This window comes from Anarrhichthys ocellatus, unplaced genomic scaffold (genome assembly GCF_004355925.1).
Source record: "Anarrhichthys ocellatus isolate YVR2014 unplaced genomic scaffold, GSC_Weel_1.0 scaffold15, whole genome shotgun sequence".
Classification (NCBI taxonomy): domain Eukaryota; kingdom Metazoa; phylum Chordata; class Actinopteri; order Perciformes; family Anarhichadidae; genus Anarrhichthys; species Anarrhichthys ocellatus.
Window position 1 is genome coordinate 397,905 of NW_022280045.1, and position 7,665 is coordinate 405,569.

The following is a 7,665-nucleotide window of genomic DNA, read 5'->3' on the forward strand; positions in this document are numbered from 1 at the left end:
TCCACGTAATCGTGAACGACAAAGTATAAAGACATGACAAACCTACACAGGGCGGATGGGAGTGGTGATGGATGGGTCAAACAAAAACGGGTCTTTCACCCAGGAGACAGTTGTTAGTGCCCCATGTGAAACGAGAAGGCAATGTGGCTTTATTAGTATTTCACAATCTATTTCACAACCTTATCAAGGAGTTTCATTGCCTAAACCTAACCAAGATGTTTCCTGTGAAGACGGAAGTTTATTTTGAAAAGATTGTATGCGTGTAACAGGAAACAGTTAGGTGAAACACAAATAATAATAGGGAGTTTTATACAAAAAGATATATTATGACATAAACGTTAGTATACGTTAGGACTGTTGTCCTCCATCATTTTCATGTTCATCCAAAAAGATCAGTTTATTAAGTTGGACAATACACCTTCTATCACTCGGCACATGATCGAGTGTTCGCACTGAGCAAGAGAAGCGAAGGACCTGCTGGGGACACATGGAACACTTTAGTGCGGATGTCAGTCGGCTAATCATGTGACCTCAAAGGCTGGGTGGGGTTTGAGTGAAAAAGGGTTCTTTGGTAATCATGCGAAAAAACAGAGAGACCCGAGGCACTCTCAAAAATGTTGTTCATTAACTCACAATTATGACTTGCCAAATAATATAAAACCACCTCGATATATGTGTTTGGAGAGCATTCGTTCCTAACATATCATTTACGTTCTTCTCTGACCTTGTATGGGCATCTCCGCTTTCTCATTTTCACAGTAATTGACAGTTGTGTGGGCGGAGAAGATGTTTCATCAGCCTGGGATGAAGCCAATCTGCACATAATGACTAATAAAATGTCTGATGAATGGACGTCACGGCAGAAATTAAGCAGACTATCTCCTCTGAAGTGAACTCTTTGGAGACGTGGGGGAGACATTTGTCGCACGAACGCAGAGACAATATCCAGACCTGTGTCTCTCTGTGCTTCCCCTTGCCTCTTCTAAAGACCTTTTTTGGCGTGCAATTATATTGAACAATAGGCCAAAGCCGATGGAGGATGCTACCCGTTTCCATGGAAATGATTATGATGGATTTGCGGATAGACAGAGCAGGTAATTGGAAAAAGATTGATGGGTGACAGGGCGAAAGAGAGAGATAGAAAAGGACGGAAAGAGAGAGGGATAAATTACCGAAGCAGCAGTGGGAGGAGAGGAAGCCCTATTACACCCCATCTTTCTGGGATTTACAATTATATAATGATGCATCCTCTCTCTCATCAAGTCAATAGGCAATCACTCTTTCTGGCTATCGGAGTCACACCCTATTCTCTCTTTCCTCCCTGTATCAGAGCATCTTTTTGTCCCCTCCATATCCTGTTTTTCGCTGTCTCCCCTTCTCTCTCCGGCCTCCAACGAGAAAAGTGGTTCCATTGTGTATATTTCCTCTCATTGTCACCCGGCGCAGGAAGGGTAAAGGGTAAAGATATCCACCGTGTTTAGGCCCACATACATCCACACGGCATGCCAGCGTCCAGGGGGGATGTAAACACGAGGCGTGTTCTCGGCTCGCGGAGGAGCCTTGAGGGAGGAGAGGCTGCTTTACGATTGGAAGGTCACCGTTGAGGATCCACAGGCCGGATTACAAATTCTCAGTGAGGAGGAGGAGGAAAATGAGATTCTCCTCTCTTACCACTGCTATCGACCTGCCCCTGAGCAAGGCAATAGAATTCTCAGGTGCAGCGGTGAGTCAGCTCAGTGGGCAAAAAATTGCACACTGTGTTTCCGTTGGGCAGCCCACAGAGAGAAACAAGGAGAAACAACTGAACGTGGAAAAGATGGCAGTGTAAATAAAGCAAATTATGTAAACCAAACCAACATTCCTGTTAATAAGAAGCACATCACGTTCAGGAACCTTCTGTCTTTGTCAGTAATGTTATTTGACGATACTGATACTCACAACAAGCTGCAACAAAGCAGCAGAGGTGAAAATTCCAGTATTGATATCAGCGTTTGACCATTTAAATCTTCCTCTAGATGTTGTACTAGAAATATCACTTTGTTATCAGACATTTTAACTTCTCCTCTCAAGCTAAGCTCAGAACAGTGAACAGTATCTTAGTAAACAGGTGAGTACATCAGGTAATGAATTATCAGCGGCTCTGCAGTGAAGAGCACAAGAAGCTGTGCTAATGCTAATGCTAGGTGAGCAGGAGCGATGTCAGTCATGTCTTTTCCACTAACCGGTGGTAGAACAGAACAACGCCTCAAGTATGACCATGATAGCGGCACACAACCAATGCCTCATTTCCACTCACTTTTGGCACAGGGTCCTTTTCCTGAACTTTCGGTAAACTGCCGTGACTTCATCTTCAACACGACACTCGCTGAATCCTTTCATAGGCAACCAAACATAGGAACGTCTGAACGTGTACGGCGTAGTCTATGGCGTAGTTTTTCAGGCTCAAGAGAATAAAAGTGAACGAGTCAGGTTGAGTAGAGGCGTACCGTTCCATGCAGTGGGAATGAGGAAAAATACGGCGACAGCTGTAGCCTCAAAATGTTGTCTCAAATGTCTTTGTTGACTAAAGCTAACAAAATCAATTTGCTAAATCAAACTAAGCTGCCCAAATGAACCCTGATGTTAAATGGACATAAATGGATGAAAGGTCACATTAGGGATGGATTCATCTTAAGTTCCTCAACTAAATTTGGGTTGAAATTGATTAGACCCAGAATATTCACCATAGCACAATATCAACTTAATATTAAAAGTATTAAAACTAGATTGTGACACAAAGCCCTGCATAAGGCAGGGGCTCAAGATTAGATATAAACGCAGAAGCCACATTAAGGCGTTTTCCAATTTCAGTTAATATTAATCAGTTAATCAAATTACCGCAAACTAATTGCCACGCAGTGAAACTGGGGCTTTTGCGGCCCCTGAGGGTCTGGATTTTCCATGACCGGAGATCGCTGGGTCTACTGTGTCCGACCCGGGTTGGGTGCTGTGTGAGAAGGCTCCACACTGCTGCTGATCCAATATCTTTATATTTCAGTACACAAATTATACATGTTTATTTGTTTTAATAGATATGACAGATTTCTGTCACGTTACACAGATGTTTAAAAAAAAAAGCACCACTCACACGTTCCCGCCCACATTCCATGCACACATTCAGCAGTCCGACCACCCACACACATATGCACCCATGTTCTCATTCGTATCACATTCTCATATAATATGAAGGCATGCTCGTTGTTTTTCGTGGCCAACAAAGCCTATCAGGAGTCCAGTGGTACACACACACACACACACACACACACACACACACACACACACACACACCCCTCCGGGGACAAGAGTCATGTCCTGAAGAGTGAGAGAGAAATAGAAATAGATCCGTGTGCAGCCGGTGAGAGTAAGGAGAAAAACATAGCTCCGGCACAGTGTGAAGACATTCAATAGCCAGACAATGTGTGTGTTGGCCTTGACACACAGCCACATGCGCACACACTTTTTGTCTCCCAGAATCCTGCTAACCAAAGGGCTGACAGCCACGGAACATGCTTTCCTCACCACGAAACACTCCACTCGAGCACTTCATCACTTGGGGGACAATAGAACAAAAAATATCCACCTCTCTCTCTCTCTGCGTTGATGGCTGTAATCATTTTCAATTTATTTTCTACTGCCGTTTTGTCCTTCCGCGCTCCACTGCTTCATTGTACACTGATATAAAGGCTGCAAATGAAGAGGCTGGAGGGGAGAATGGATCTGTGTGTGCATGTTACTGTGTTTGGTCACATGCAAGGCCTCGTAAACGGCTGACCTGATTTGGAATTAAAGCTCAGTGAATGGTTGGCCACACTGTAGAGCACTGGTTTTATTCAAGTTTCCAATAATACCCATCCCAGTATCTCATAATATTTCCCAAAATGACAAAAAAAAATCATCTTTAAAGGAGACATACTCATTTTCAGGTTCATACTTGTATTTTTGGTTTCTACTTTACATGCTTTAAATGGACAGTTTACCCCAACTGTCCACATTTGTCCTCTTACCTGTAGTGCTATTTATCAATCTAGATTGTTTTGGTGTGAGTTGCTGAGTTTTGAAGATACCGGGCTCTTTCCACAAATCATGACCCAGTTACTGAAGATAATCCCCGGACCTCGTTGTGAGCAGTTTCATGTGGGCACCACAAGCCGAGTGCAATATAGTTCCATTATATCTGAGTGAAGGCAGTCTTCTTTACGGACGATATCTCCGACACTCTGCAACACACACCAAAACTATCTCGACTGATATATTGCACTACAGGTGCAAGAGCAAAAATATACAATTTCGATTTGGGAATGTCCCATCAAGCTGTGACTATACTAGCGATAAATTATTTTCCGTAATTTGTCACCATTCCACGAAATGAGTCTGACAAACAACCATCTTTCTGCCAGGAGGCCGCTGTTCGTTCCCCATGTGAAACGAGAAGTCAACCGTAACGGCACTTCTGAGTTATTTTAACCCAAGCGACTATCTTTTCCTAAACCTAGCCAAGTAGTTTTGTTCCCTAAACCTAACTAAGTTGTTTCCTGTGAAGATGGAAGTTTATTTTGAAAAGACTGTATGCGTGGCAGTGGACTGGAGTTGATGGTGTGGATTGTGAAAGGGACTGTTCTTGTAGTGACCGAACTTTGTGCCGTTTTTCTCACCGACAAATCACCAGAAATAATACCTCCCAGGCTATGCACACTGTGGATGTTCTTCAGCAGATTCAGACATTTTGTGGGCAAATAACCAGCTTTCTCCGGCAGAAACCAACATCTGTTAATCTGATTTTTGTCCCCCCCCAACCTTGTTAAGGAAACCCGGTTTCTAATTTACACAGCATCTCAGAAATTAGGTTACAGCCGAAAGCCGAGAATAATCTGATTTCCAGAGTGCACGCAAACGCGGCGAGTGACAAACACAGATCGGTGCGGCGCATTTTGTCAGCCTGACACAGAGGTGATGATTAAGACTGAGGTGTCAACAGGCTGCGGATTGGCCAGACACGGTTATGTGTGGACAGAGTCTGTGTGTGTGTGTGTGTGTGACAAGGGGGAGGGGGAAGTGTGCAATCACCCAACCTATGGCGAACTCACGAGTGTTTACGCCTGAAGACACTTCCTCTCCAAATTGCACGCTGACACACACACACACACACACACACACACACACACACACACACACACACACACACATTAAGCTGATGAGATGTTTTCTGAAGGGGCTCCTCCTTAGCAGAGGTGGCACAAGCCTTTTAGCAGCTACTTATGACCCTCCATCAATCTACAATACACTCTCACACACAGGCTCCAGGCAACCGGCCCTCTCCCTCCCTCTTTATTCGAAGCTTGATTTTACCCTTTCATCAAGTCTATCTCTTCCCCTTTTCTCATCTCCACCTTTCTACTCCGCTGGATACTCTTGTTTGTGTCAAATCCAATCCCTCCTTCCCTCCCGGCCTCTCCCTCTATCTCTGATCCTCCTCACATCTTTGTCTCCTCTCCATTATCCCCTCTCCTGCCTCTTCTCTCCTCCTCTTGTTCTACCTCTTTCACCGCTGACTATATCTCCCCCTTTTATTTGCGTCCTTTTCTCGCTGTCCTTCTCCTTCTTAAGTCCTCCCCCTTCACTCTTTCTCCGTCCCCTATTCTCTGCTCTCTTTACAGCTCTCTACTGCGCTTGCTCTCTTCTTCTTCTTCTTCTTCTTCTCGTCTCCTTCCGCGACCTCTCACCCTCTGTTTTACCGTCGCCTTTCTCTCGCCCCTTTTCTCTTTTCGCTGCCCTTTTCTCCTTCACTCTGGGTGTCGGGGGCTTTGTGGAGGCTCTCAGCCCCCAGTGGGACATTCAGCGGGAGAGAGAGCTGGAAAAGCAAACTGTGGGGCATCTGAGGGAGGGGAGAAGATGGGAAGGAAAGAAACAAAGGCGGGAAAAGGAGGAAAGGAGATAAACCAAATGCTTGTGTGGTCATGTTAAGCAAAAAAGTGCCCCCCCCCCCCCGCAGGTTTTTACTGGACCACTTAATATCTTTCCAGCACCATCTTTAAAAATCATAACACATGCCAAAATTACAAGTCTGCATACAGAGAGGGACTTGATTAGTTTCCAACAAGCTACTGGTGTTTAGCCTAATTTAATGCAGTAGACCCTTTGGCTGAATTTTCCTTTGCTCATAAGAAACCCATACAGGGCCCATATAGTCAGCCCACATCTATATGACATGTGGGACCCATTGGACCCATATGGACATCACACTGTGAACCCAGTTTAAGCCGTTCCCAGACCTCATTTACTCCTTATAGAGCCCAACGTGTTGGCGGAGTAATGTGCCAAGTGTGGACTTGATTTTTATTCTGTATGTGATACAAGAACAGATACCAATTAAGCAGATATGGGTTGTATATGCAGTAAAATAAAATAAGTCTGTGAAGAATAAATACCATGCAACATCACTGTCGTTAGATTCGGAGTGGTCCATTTAATCACAAAAAATGGCTCCCAAAAGATGGCCCGTTTAGCCATTACTTTCCCCAGGAATTATGTTGCTTGATTTCACATGAATGAATGGCTGAGAGGTTTGTGTTTAACAGTATATTGTTGATCACTTTGTGTTTTGTCTGTTTCCTTTTTCTGTTGAAAAATTGTGGGTTTTGAGGCACTGATGGCCTTTCAATGTCATTTATAAATGCTTTATAACGCATAGATAGTCCTCACTTTAGATGAGGTCACGCAAAACACTTTACTAACGAGTAGTAACTACCTTAATTAATCATGAATTAACCATGAATTGCAGTATTAATACGCTTTTATAAAGCATATATTAACATAGTCCCTAACCATAAATCATTATATATATAAATGTATGAATAATGTACATCTAAATCCGTTCTTAATCATTTACTAACACTTTATAAATGATTGTATTAATCATCTACAACTCCTTAATAATTGGTTTGTAGTATATATAATACTTAATTTACAAATGGGAATCCATCATTTATAAAGTATGAAAACACAATAATGAAACACATAATAGACGAGCTTATTAATGAAGAATAAAACATTTATAACTGTTGTTATGAATAGCATACTAATGAGTGTTAATATAGGAACAATGCTTTATAAATGATGAATTAAGTGTTTACTCATACTTAACTAATGCTTCATAGTGTGTAGCTATTATAAAGTGTTACCCTGCCAAGTGCCCCGTAAACCATTTTGCCATACCTTAATCATAGTTCTTTTTTCCTGTTATGGTTTGTTGTTTTGCCACAACTTCAAACCATTCTGATTTATAAAGGTACTGTAAATTATTTGAAAAATGTTAAGGGCCCATAGGTAGCCTTGAGATTTAAGGTGCAGTGGATGAACAGCAATGTTCTATTCCTGCTTGGGACATTTCGTTGTGTGTCGTTCCCCATTTCTGTCCCCTTATATCATTGAATCATTGAATCTAGGTGGAATCTTGTTGCCTTTAATTTTCAGAGAGATAGAAAAGGCATTTAATTTAAGCCAGTATTGTGGTGTCAACTCACCAGACAATACCGTGTAGACGAAACTAAAACTGAAGTTCTGATACGGAACGTAAAATAAAATGCCAAGCAAGTTTTTACCTCTGATTTCAGCCCTACTCTCGGCTCC